This window comes from Corvus hawaiiensis, chromosome 15 (assembly GCF_020740725.1).
Source record: "Corvus hawaiiensis isolate bCorHaw1 chromosome 15, bCorHaw1.pri.cur, whole genome shotgun sequence".
In the NCBI taxonomy this organism is placed as follows: domain Eukaryota; kingdom Metazoa; phylum Chordata; class Aves; order Passeriformes; family Corvidae; genus Corvus; species Corvus hawaiiensis.
This window is the reverse complement of record NC_063227.1, coordinates 16,736,568-16,749,119: the sequence shown is the minus strand read 5'-3', so window position 1 is coordinate 16,749,119 and position 12,552 is coordinate 16,736,568. Positions and strand designations below refer to the sequence as shown.

The 12,552-nt window shown below is 40.0% G+C and overlaps 1 protein-coding gene across 2 annotated transcripts in view; it reads left to right on the top strand.

Annotated features, from left to right (window-relative positions):
• Positions 1-12,552, top strand: part of SLIT3 (slit guidance ligand 3) — a 486,134-nt gene that overhangs the window by 295,797 nt on the left and 177,785 nt on the right. The gene's annotated exons all lie outside the window — the stretch shown is intronic.

Genomic DNA, 12,552 nt, shown 5'->3' with positions numbered 1-12,552 from the left:
TGGGGCTGATAATACTCACAAATCATGTGTCTGTATGTTGGGCCTATTCGTGAAGTCTCTGGAACTGCACTTGGCTCTTGAGTGATAGAAATACATTTTCCTAAAAGGAGAACAAAAGAAAAAAAGACAAAAAGTGGAAAAAGAAATCTCTTGAGGTGGGTCAAAAGGAAGGATGTGGTGGAGGAGAGGCATGGCAGTGTGTGTGCTGTGGAAAAAAAGACAGCAGACATAAATTTGGAGGTAGTTTTGCAGCCCCAGTGGTGACACAGGGAGCGTGTTATGTAGATGATGTGAGTCTGAATCTTGATAGACTGTGAGTCTTGTGCTGTTATGTTCTTTTATCTCCCACAGCCTGTGAGCCCTAAAGCTTTATCCTGTGGGTACGTGGATTGGCTGATGGAAATACAGTAAAACTGCTCATGCTAGAAATGTTTTAGGAATGCCTTTTTCTGTCATTTCATTTACATGTGTCAAAGTAAGAGAAACAGGTGCACTTAGAGAAGAAAGGTTTGACCCCACTTGACCATGGTTAATTAATGCCCAGCCCTAGAGGTGTGCAGAAGTGTTATGGGCGTGTGGAAGATGAAGCTGTGCATAGTGCTCGTTGAGACCTGATATTTGAGAGTGCTGAGCAGCTTCTACACTGTTGTGGAGATGATACCCAGAATATCTGATACGTTATATCAAAAGTTTAACTAAAAAAGAAGTTTAGAAATGTAACAGTCTTGGGAGAGGAAGGATAAAAAGAAGTGGATAAATGAATTAAGCTATTAGCAGAAGCTAATTTTACCAAAGAGGCAACCACAGGGTTTTTTTTCTCATGAAATGAAGTTTTAGATGGAGCATGAGTTCAGCTATTTGGATTTATGATACAGTGAAGTGGAGGAAAATGAGTTGTTTAAGTCAGGAGAAGAGATAATAATTGCTGAATGAGAAATGTAATGTGAGCAGAACTCATTTAAATGTGGTTGTCTGTGCAGACTATGACTTCCAAAAGTGACAAGGTTTTTAACAGTTGCCTGTTGGAGCAGGAGGATATAGGTGTTCTCTCAAGATTTGCCTGCTTTTGTAAAAAATATAAAATCATGAAAACTCAAGGAAAGAAATTTTCAGTGAGACAGTCCATCAACTGTATCCCTGTAACTCTCATTTGGGAAATGAAATGAAATGTACTGAAAAAGAAATTCATTTGGAGAGCTCATTTTAGTGGCGAATTGAGCTGGGAACTCGGCTTAGTACATGCTAGTTCGACAAAAACCTACATGGACAGCTAGTTTAAAGAGGATATAAATCTTCCCTTCTCCTCATTATAGTTCTTATACCTGATTTTACAGCATAATTTGTTAATGTGTGACTATGAAGTCAAACTAGGACAGGCAGTGAAGAGTGAACTGGACTTGTCCCTCTGCAAAGGAATTTTATAGAAGTTAAGGTTATATGAATTACTGTAACCAGCCTTGAGCTGGCAAGGAGAGACATCTTTGCATTCCAGTTATGAAGAGCTGAAATATAAAGTGGTGAACTGCTCTATTGAAGCATAGGCTCAGAATCTTAAGCACTTGTGTTTTCATGGCAGTGGAAATATCATAACAACAAAAAAACCATCAGCTTTTCCCACTGTGAAATGGGCTTCATCAGAGCATTCCAGTTCAAAACTGGTGCTGCTGGATGCTTCAGAGGAGAAACAGTAGAATCCTAATTTGGGGAAAGAAGAAACACAACATTGAAAAACTGACTTCCCTTTATTCTTTGAGCCCTTTGCAAAAATAGTGATGTTTTATAATTTTATGACAAATGTTTCTTTGAAAACAGATTTTGAATGCTACATACCAAGTTGGAAAAGAACTGAAACAATGACAGAGAAGTGCCATAAACAGAACCCAAATTTCTGGATTCCCTCTAGACATGTCCTGTACTGTGGTGTTTATAAGCATTAGGTGCAAAGTCTCTCCAGATAACGTTGCTGAAGTCAGAGTTATGTGTTAGGGGTATATCTAGGAGTATATCTAGGTAACTGAGTCATACCTGTCAGTCTTTCAAAAATGTTGTTCAGCTTGTTCATACAAATTATAAAAAAGCCGATTCAAATGGAGGTTGTAGGTCACCTGTGAGCAGTGGAGAAGCTATTCCAGGTTTCCCTTGTTTGAGCACTTGGCTCAGAGCTGGAGGTGAAGGTGCAGGATTCAACAGTGCACAGTTGCCTGGAGATAGGTTTGGAAATACGTCTGGTTGGAGCTGTGTTACTGAGGAGAAGGGGAAAGGTCAGGACAGAACTGAGGGGAGCTGGGACTGCACCACTGGAGGAGAGTGCCAGGTACTGCTGGTCACCCACCAGGGCCTTCTGGCTGGCTCCTTCAGCAAGCTGTCCCCTCCTCGTAGGAGAGTCTCTCCTCCAGAGCCACCCCTGATGGAGCAGCCTGCCTGGGCCTTTGCCTTCGAGGCCATCTGTTCCTGGAGAAATCTCCAAACAGACTCTTCCTCCTGAGCAGTTGGTTATGGAGCTCTGGGATGCCTTTGGTGAGACAGTTTCCTACAAGGTAGCATGTGTAGAAGGGCAAATTTTGTGGCACCAGAGGATGAGCCCCTTCTTGATGCGCTGCACAAAGATATCTGGGGGTATTTCACAGGGATAAGGAGTGTGTTTCACATGGGTGGGGGTGTATTTCTCATGGATAGCAGGGTGTATTTCACATGGATAAGGGGTGTATTTCACACGGATAAGGGGTGTATTTCACATGGATAAGGGGTGTATTTCTCATGGATAGCAGGGAGTATTTCTCATGGATAAGGGGTGTATTTCACACGGATAAGGGGTGTATTTCACATGGATAGGGTGTAATTCACATAGGTAGCAGGATGTATTTCTCCTCTCTCCACCACAGCTTTGCCATTCACTGCCAAGCTGCTGTGATGAGAAAATAGTGCATTAACCAAAGACAGTGTCAGTTGAAATACTACCTGTATCCTGGTCTTTGGGAGATGTTTATTTTTATATTCCCTTAGGTAGCAGAGAAGCATCTGGGGGTGCTGGCTTATGCTCAGTACCTCTTAGAGCTTTCCAGTCTTTGCCTGGATCACACCCAGCTTCCTTCCTATGCTCAGATGTTTCACTGTTGGACTGGATTCTCCTTTTCTGTCTGTCTCTCTCAAACACATTCTCTCCCTCTCTCTGCCTATTTGTCTGTCTCTTGTCCTCCTCTGACCTCCTTATGATAGTAATTTTATTTCATTTTCCTCTCATATAAGTTTTATTATGGCTCTTTGATTTTTTCTTCTACCCTCTCCTTACTTATTGAAGTTGAAATTAATTTACATATTGATCAGTTATGTCAAGTTCTAATATCTTTTCTCACTTGCAACAGCACGGCTATGAAGCTTTGCAAACAAAGCACTGGGTTCATGAAGTTATGCCATCAGCAGCACCTTGGTCTTTTCAGGGCTCTCTGTGCAGAACCCCCTGACCCCGTTTGGATTTTTTTTGCAGTGATGAATCATTCTGGTTTTCCTAAGTATATACATGAGAGGATACCTGTGCATCTAAACAGGAGCATTGTGTCTCGTACCATGATCTGTAGCATACTGCAGCTGCTGTCCAGATTTATTCTAGATTTGGCCAGTAGTTTGATGTGTTCTACAGTGGACATCATTTGCACTGGAGTATGAAGATTGAGTAAGACTTCTTAGGCTAGACCAGAGACTGATATTTCTAAGAGTTGATGAAATGTCTAAGTCTAAAATGTGTGATTTGTAGTACTTTTCCAAGATAGCCTTCTTTAATAATGAAACATGCATTGTAGAGAGGGAAGGTGGATCCACACAATGTTCTCTTTTTATATTAGAAACCATTTTCTTTCATTCTTGACCCTTAGTTCCCATTCTGAGAGTCGGAAAGAATGTGAAGAAAATCAAGATGCATAATTTGGACTATATAAGTCAAAATTCAGTCTGAAATTAACTAGAGAGAAATTATTACCATAGCCAAGTGTTTTCTAGCTAAGTAAACTGATACTGATTTTGAGAAAACACTGGATTGATCCAAATCTTGGTTGAAGATCTAGTGTGGTGAGACTGCAGCTGAGGTATAATAAAGTGGAAAAATAAGTTAGGTTCCTGCTGCTTCATGCAGACTGGAAGCCCTAATAAGGAAGCAGATTTATTTGTTTGGGTGAGGTCAAACAGTCTTCAAACATAGCTGTTACTCTGGCCAGACCACGGAACTCAGGAGATTGTCATTGCTCCTAATAACTTCATAGCACGTTGCTGAGGAGACAACCAACAATGAGTAGCTAATAAAACAGCACTCTTCAGGCTCAGCATCTTAATGAAAGCATTCAGGAGATGCCAAAGGAAAAGTGTGTGGGGAGGGGAACTCCCCCCGTCTGCTCCTGTTTAAAGCACCCTGCGGCCGTGTGTGTGCACAGGCAGCAGTGGGACAGGAGGATACAGCAGTGGGACGGGGGACTGGGGCTCCTGGAAGCTCAAAGAGGGGCAAGGAGTGTTTGCTGATGCTGCAGGTTTGGCTGGTACCGGGCAGCAGCTCCTGAGGAGGGTTCCTCCCCCTGCAGTCCATCCCCCGTTCATGCAGATGAGCTGCTAATGGCCCTCGTTTTTAAAGAGCTGGATAAGCAAACTGGGAGCAGGAGGAGACCTTTTCCTGTGTGTGTGAATGGTCATTTTGTGCCTTGTGGGACATCCTCATTGTACAGCTGCTTCATTGCTTTTAGAAGGGAGCTTAACCACTTCATCTAACTGTGACCCCTTTCCAAAACAGTGACCTGTGAGTCACCTTAGATGGGGCAACTCTTTTCTCACTGTTCTTGCTTTTTGTCACCATCCATAGACCCAGTAAGTGCTCTTAAAGTGGAATCTAGGCAGGCTTTGAAGTGTGTATGACTTATAAAGCCTTTTGGTAAAAATTGCAGTTTAAATTTGATCTTGGGGAATTTTTGTGAAACGCTGAATGGAATTTTTATGTCCTGTTACAGTTTGCTACCACAAACTAACATTTACATTTAGTCTGAAGAAACATTTCAATACTGTGCGTTTGTTAGCTGCTCCTCAAGTGAAATTGTATAGGAAATTTGGAGAGATACTAATCACTATTTATCAGTTTGTTTGTTTTCAGTTCCCATTAAGTTTCTTATTACAAATCTAAATTTACTCTTGTGCTAGCAGTGATGATGTTTCATACTGTAGGAATTTACTTCTTGACTTGCTTAGTATGTAAGATGCCACATATGGTGTTTTTCATTCGGGGGACCACCTTGTGAATCTGAAGGATAAATATGTATTTATTACAGCACTTAATATTTCCTTAAAGACCAAAGCTGAAAATTGGCTTTTAATTACAGTAAATTTAGTTTTATTACTGAAAATGATGTCTTACCTTTCAGTATAATTAGCCTTTTTTTCTGGAACTCTCTTTTCCCCAGAGCAGTATGTACAGCACTTTAATGCTTATTTAATGATGGCAGGTTAGGGTATAATTATTCAGCCATTGAGCTTTTGAACTGTTGCTCTAAAAATAATAACATGATTAGTTTTTATGTTAATGTCCAAAGCTAGTGGTTTGTTTTGTTACTACTTGTGTTGCTAGTATTTTGGTAGAGAAAAAAATGCTTCATGGCAGTACCACAGCTGTGCTTGGAGCTGTTTCACAGAGAGCAGTTGTGGTACATACAGAAGAACAGGGTTGACTTTGAGAATGTGGACAAGCCTTTGCATGGCATCTGTAGACTTTTTCTGTTTAATACATGTATGTGATTGGCAACTCATTTATGAATACACAGTTAGTAAGAGTAATGAAAGTAAGCACAGAGCTGCTTATAAAATAACTGCAGAATTCCAGAAATTAATAGGGGACAATTGCAAAGTTGCATATAAGTCAACACCAGGTTTGTGTGAATTTCTGCTTTATTGATAATGAAATCAGTGATTTTATATAGTGGCATTACACCTGTGGTGGGTTGGCTGCTCACACTCCCCCTCCTCACAGCACTGGGGTGAAACCAGGATCTGCTCCAGCACCTCTTTCCCCGTCTCATTCTCTGACTTTGCTGCTCACAGGGCTGTTTCTCACAGCGTTTTCCTGGCTCCCTGCTGCTTGGCACCTCTCTGCCCTTTCTCAGGTGCACTCTGACAGAGGCACCAGGAGATGCATGGGCAGGCTCAGCTGTGGGGCCCAATGGAAGCAGCCAGAACTGCCCTGGCCTCTTCTCACAGCAGCTTCCCTGGCAGAGCTGGGCACCAACACCCCACAGCGAAACTGAAGGGATCTCCTGGCTCATTGAATTTACCCTTTGGAATGGCAGACAAACATGTTTAGCTCCAAAGATCTGTAAGAATTTTATTCTATAATTTCCAGACACCTTAAAGAGCTTGAATATACCAGGGGCCTCTTGCAAAAGACAAGAGGCAGCTACCCCAGGCTGTCCCAGGAAAGGTCTTTATTTTCCCTGCCTTCCTTAGCATGTTCCAAATGCCAAGGAATCTGCCCCATGGAATCCCAGGGCAGCCCAGGGAAGAGGATGGTGCCTCACTCTTCAGTTCTTGCCCACTGACCTGGAAAAAAGCATTTCCCCACTCCAGATCTGTCCATGGGGAAGCTCATGACCAGACTGGAGCCCTTGGATGTCATTATGAGGAGACATGTCCCACTGTGCCTGCCATTTCTGAATAGCTCTGTCAATCTGTAATGCTTCTGACTGGAGGGAATCCCATCCTCCTCCTCCTCCTCCTGAAGAGAGCAGCTTTTGTGCTGAGGCAGGGACAGCCCCGTGCTTGGTGCAGCAGGATGTAGATAAGGGCAGAAGCGAAGAAAAACGTGCACGCAGACAAAATCATGTAGTATTTAAAACTCCTTTTCAAATAGCAGTAAATCAAAGGCCAAGGACTGAGTAATCTTAAACTCTTTCTATTCCTTCCATAACTTTATCAAACTTCATGGAACAGTCCATGGTGGATCACCTGTTTAGAACTACGATCCCTTCACAGGCTTACAATTGATCATGGCCATTATCTATCTTTTAACCTTGTACAGGTGGCATCTTTCCACTTAAATAATTTATGTTCCTCTTCATTTTTATGCTTGAATATATTTATAAGTTCGCTGTATTATTTCTGGACCTATTTTTAAATGTCACTTCACATGCACCTTCAAGAGTGCTGCTACAAATTGTGGAATTGGCATTAATGAGATGACTGTGCATGGACACCATTTGAGCTGCAGAAGCACTCCGTCTTTTAAGACTCTCTATTAGAATTTTTTTAGTCCTTGGAAGAGCAGGCAGTGTCCAAACCCAGAGAACCAAATGCACACTAGCAGCCTTCCTTCTGGTGCAGTAGTTGGAAAGTTAAGTTCTACCTGCTTTAAGGTGAACATGCCTGTGTTGACAGGGCTGGATATGGACCTTGAAAGAAAAGCTCAGAGCGGGCACAGGGCATAAGAGATAATCTGGCCTCCTTTGGAAGGCTTAGGTGGAATAAATTTCCCTGAGAGAAAAACACTTTATCATAGTTTTGTAGACTTCAGTTGTCTCACAGTTTCTGTTTTATTAATCCTTCCAAAGAATAAATTCACCCATTCAACCTTGGTTGTTATGGTTGAGGCTGCTTCTTTGTTCTACTTTGTTCATTTTTCTTAGTAGTATTCCATATAATTGTGGTGCTATTATTGTTAATTCAATAATTGCAATATTAGTGCTTTTAGGATAAGACAGTGTGAAGTAAGGTCTGATTTTCAGTGATGTTGTTTTACTGATAGGTTTTGAAACATGCTCAGTAGGATTTTGTAGAATAAAGTAGGCTTCATTCATTAAGCCAGACCTTCCTTTTGGTGTAGATGGGTATTTCCAGTTTTATTCCTTGATATTTATTTGTAAACTGATTAGTGTTGACTTTTGCCTACAGAACTGTTGTGCTTATGTGCCATGAATTTTTAATAGATAAATTTACTGTTTGGGAACGTTCAGCAAAGCAGAAAAGAGAACTTGAATCAAATAATGAATATTCATGACTGGCAAGTTTTTGCATACCATGAACTCAATGGTATTAACATCAATTAGGGGCTTAAGTTACTAATCAGAAATCTTAAAGCTCTTCTCAGCAAATAGCTGTTGAACAACCATAGATGGAAATATTTGCTCAAACCATTTGCTGCACATTTGTGTAGGATCAACAAATTCGTAAAATTTTGTCCATTACTGGAATATTTGCCCTCAGTAAGAAATGGTAACTTTGCGTTTGGTCAGTTGTGGTTCCCTTGCCCATATCTCTCTGTGGGACTCTGTGCTCAAATGTCCCTTTAAACTGGGATGCAGACATCAGTCAGGAGCAACACATCTGCTTTAGGTGTTTTAGAATAAATTAGTTCATATCATAACTTAGAATAAATTAGCTCATATGGCACTGGGAATCTAGTGCAAACTATGGCTCATGGAGTAGTAATTGATTTCAGATATTCCAGCATTGTCAGAACTTCCAATGGGTTGTTTAATTACACCCCAAAAGGTCATACTATATCTATGGATCTGCAATACTTGTAGTGTTTTGTTTATTGATCAATAATTTCATGTCTGATATACTTTAAATGATGTAAAGTCAGCACAGGTTTTTAACCAGTAAGTCCTGTCAGATTTATCTTAAAACCCATTAACATGTTTTACAAATAACTAACGTTTTGCTGGTGGAAAGGAGCTGCTGCAGAGGTGATTGGATAGGTGAGGAGGTAATAAAACACACTGCTTAGTGTGCTGTAATTGGGTGTCAGTGCAAATGAGATTATTTAGTTTATCTAGTAATTGCAGAATTTATTTTAGATGCCTGGGACATTTAAACTGTTCATTTATACAGCATAATAATTCTATTCTAATTGTAATATTAGTCTGTTTGCTGCTTTTAAAAGAGAGCCAATGAGAGACTTATTTGAAAAAAGCATTTGATTTCTTTGTAAACTTCTGGGTCCTGAGTCTCCCCTCTCTTTCCTCTTTTCTTCTAACACATAGTCTAAGACTGTAAATTAAAGTGGTGCCAAATATTAACTACAATAATTATTGACACTGTTGTTCCACTGCATCAGGCAAAAAATGCATAGTAATTTTTGTTAATCATGCTCCTATAGTGGTTTCCACATTTTGTTAGCATTTTTCTTTCAGCAAAATGTATGACTGAGTTGATGATTTTTATCTCAGAGAAAAATATAATTAACATGATGAACTAGGGCTGCTGTGTATTATAAAAGATCTGAAATGGTGAAATGACAGATTGTGAGAACAACTTCAGAAGGGGAGTAATAATAAATGCAGCTGATTTGTCCATGGTCATTTCCTTTTGCTGCATCCACGCCGTAAGGAGTTTACTGCACTTGTGAAGGACACAAAGAGAAATCTTGAAATATTTTTGCCTTTCCCATGTCTTTTCTTTTGAAGAACTATTGTCAGCAAAAGGAAAATTCATTTTTATGTTTCAAATATCCTTCTTTAGAGGCTGTGTTGCGTCAGGGCCCTTGATCATCTGTATGCCTATACTCTGCAAACCTATGAAAGTCATACCCAAATTTTAATAACTTTATATTCCATAGCCTACTTAGACTTGTTTTCTTGACCAGTCTTTAACAGCTCTCCACAACAATACAAACATTGAACTAATTAAATTCCCTTGGATTTTTTGGTGTTCTAATTCTATAGATCTGCTAACAATAGATCCTCATTGAAGTGGGGCCATTAATTCCAAATCAGATTTGAAATTCTGTTTCTAATGTTATTCAAGAAACATTTACCTTAACAGATGATTGTTTGTGTGAGAGCTGATGGAATATGTGCTAGATGCCTGTTGAGGGTGCATGTGCAATACAGTATTTTGTTCTTTGCCAAGGAAACACGTAAGCAAAAGCATTTCACTATAGTAATAGCAATTTATACACAAAGTCTTTTCATCATTAAAGTTCTCAGAAATCTACAGTCTAGATCTCTTTTTGCTCATGAAGAAGAAAGACGTGTGCTCGTGGTGGTTGGGGATGTGGTTTAGTGCTGGAAGTGCTGGGTTTATGGCTGGACTCAGTGGTCTTAGAGGTCTTTTCCAGCCTTATTGATTCTCTGATTCTACTGCTGCTGCCCGCTTTTTGTTCCACAAAGATTTGTTTCTGTTTTTTCTCTCTTTTCAGACTGCTTTATCCAATCCCCCCTTGCATGCCCTGTCTTTCACAGCACTCTGCAGTGCTGTGTCACACAAACTGGGGAGGTGCTGAGCTGAGCTCCACTAAACCTTCTGCTGTTGATTTAGATACAGTGGTGTCAGCAATGACTCTTAGAGCTCCAACTGGCAACACATCAGCTTTTTTCATGCTGTGCCCTAACAAAAAGGGAGTGTATTACTGCTTCTCCAACCCCCAGTGATATGTTGTGGTGCTATAACTGTGCAAAATGCATTTTTCCCTTGCTACAAAGCCTCTTCAGAAAGCACATCAGACGTGGAGATGAAAATGGTTGTATGGAAGATTTGGCCTTGTTGCCAACTTCTTACCTCCCAGAGAAGAAATTTTTCTGAATTTTCTTCCTAATTTGATAATTTCTTCCTATCCCTAAAAGCTTGCAATAGCTCGTTTGCACTTGCTTGTCCTTCATTTTGCTTATGGCCATTGTACCACAAGGTAGGCAGACAAAGAGAAAAGGTAAAACTTAGTGATCAGGTCCAAGAACAAACCTCTTGTTGTCACACAAACACAACAGAGGACTGTGTGCATTTTGAGGCAATATAAACTACTTTTGGAACTAGTCACAGTTAAAATCTTACAGAAACCTTAGACTCTGTGAAAGACAAAGCTGGCAGTGCTGCTGTGCAGCATGTCTGTCAATTATGCAGGAATTCTATTAACTGACAACGGTGGCACGTGTGCCCTGCATTTCTATGGCCAGAAAGCAAACCCAAGAGAGCTGCTTGTCCTGCCTGTTATACATGTACATGTTTAATTAGTGAAGTTGTTTTTTCTTGTTTAGTTCAAATAGCTACCACTTAACTACTGTATGAAATGCATGGTCACATGTTCAGACTGTGTTAAGACAATAATAATATCTTGAAACTGGAACAAGTCAAAGTTCAGGTTGCCTGATAAATATGAATTTGTTTCCTTGGACCATGTGCATATGGATTTAGATTTTAATTACATTGTTGAATTCTTTTTACAGTAACTTTTAGCCCAGATGATTCTTCTCTGTCTTGAGATGAAAGACTGTTGATGGAAAACTCCTTACCTGCAGCTGTCAAGGTGGTTGGAAAGTGGACTGTAAATGAGACAGGGTATTTTAGCAAAGAGAAAGGATCATTAGGATCATCTCATGATGAAAGCAGCTGCCCACTCTCATAAAGAATGTATTTGGCTCCTGCCCATGCCACAAATTTCCTAAGAGATCCTTTCATTTCCAGACAGTCACTACCTCTTAAAATCTAATTTCTGGATGCCTGGATTGGAGCTCTGAGGTCTGGTCTGCCAACTCACAGCTCTGATTAACATCAATGAAAGCTATGTTTAAAACACAGAGCTGTGAAACCCACAGTTTTCTTCTGGTGTCCTGACAAAAAGTCAGGTGATGACCCAATAAAAATATTTCAAATCCAGTATTTGAATTTGGCAATGTTTTGCCCACAGTTGAAATGGTGATCTTATCCTGAAACTAGACATTGTATTTTAATATAAGGCAGTTCTGTCAGCCCTGGTTACAAAATAATATTTAAATGACAGTGTGCTTGAACTTAAGGAAACTCAGACAAATTGAAAATAATTCTCATCAGAATGCAACACCTTTCTCACAGAAGGAATGATTTCACAGGAATTGTGTTTTGCTTTCCAGGAGGGCTCCCTCTGCAAGTGTAAAGTCACCTGCAGAAGTTTTCAGCTGATGTCCTTTGAAACTATATCTGCCTTTGAAAATAATGACACTTAGAGATGCCACAGAAGTCTCTCCAATATTGACTTTTCTGTGCTTTTTACAAGGCTGTGAAAGCAGGGACGTGTAGCTTTCTATATAAGCTCACTGACAGCTGTGTAGAGTTAAGGGCCAAGCCGAGCAGGTATGGAGGCATTAATCAAGAGAGGAAATTTAAAGGAATGTTGCATTTTTATCACATTTTTAATTGTCCCAATGTACATTGGATTGCAAGTTGATGCTTTTTTTTTTTTTTTGGTCACCTGTAGTTAGAATTCATGAAAGTATCTGTCATGGTCTTTTCCAAGACAAACCCAAGAATGTACAGCTTTGTGTATGGTTTTTCCAAGTTTTTGTATGTATTTGTATTTTGACAACTACGATGTTTTTATTTTTCCACCTTTTGGGTGGCCAATCTTTTACGATTTTCACTTCTTACCTGCACAAGCCTTCACACATGAAGATACTCGAGGCTTCTTGTGTTTCATGTACTTTGGAAATACGACTCACTATAAATAAACCAATAACTGCTACATCTTGATAACCTCAATTAGCATAGCAAACCCATTTTACCTATGGCTAAATGTATGCATATATCAAAACTTGAAATGTAGGAATCATAACCATTTGAGTA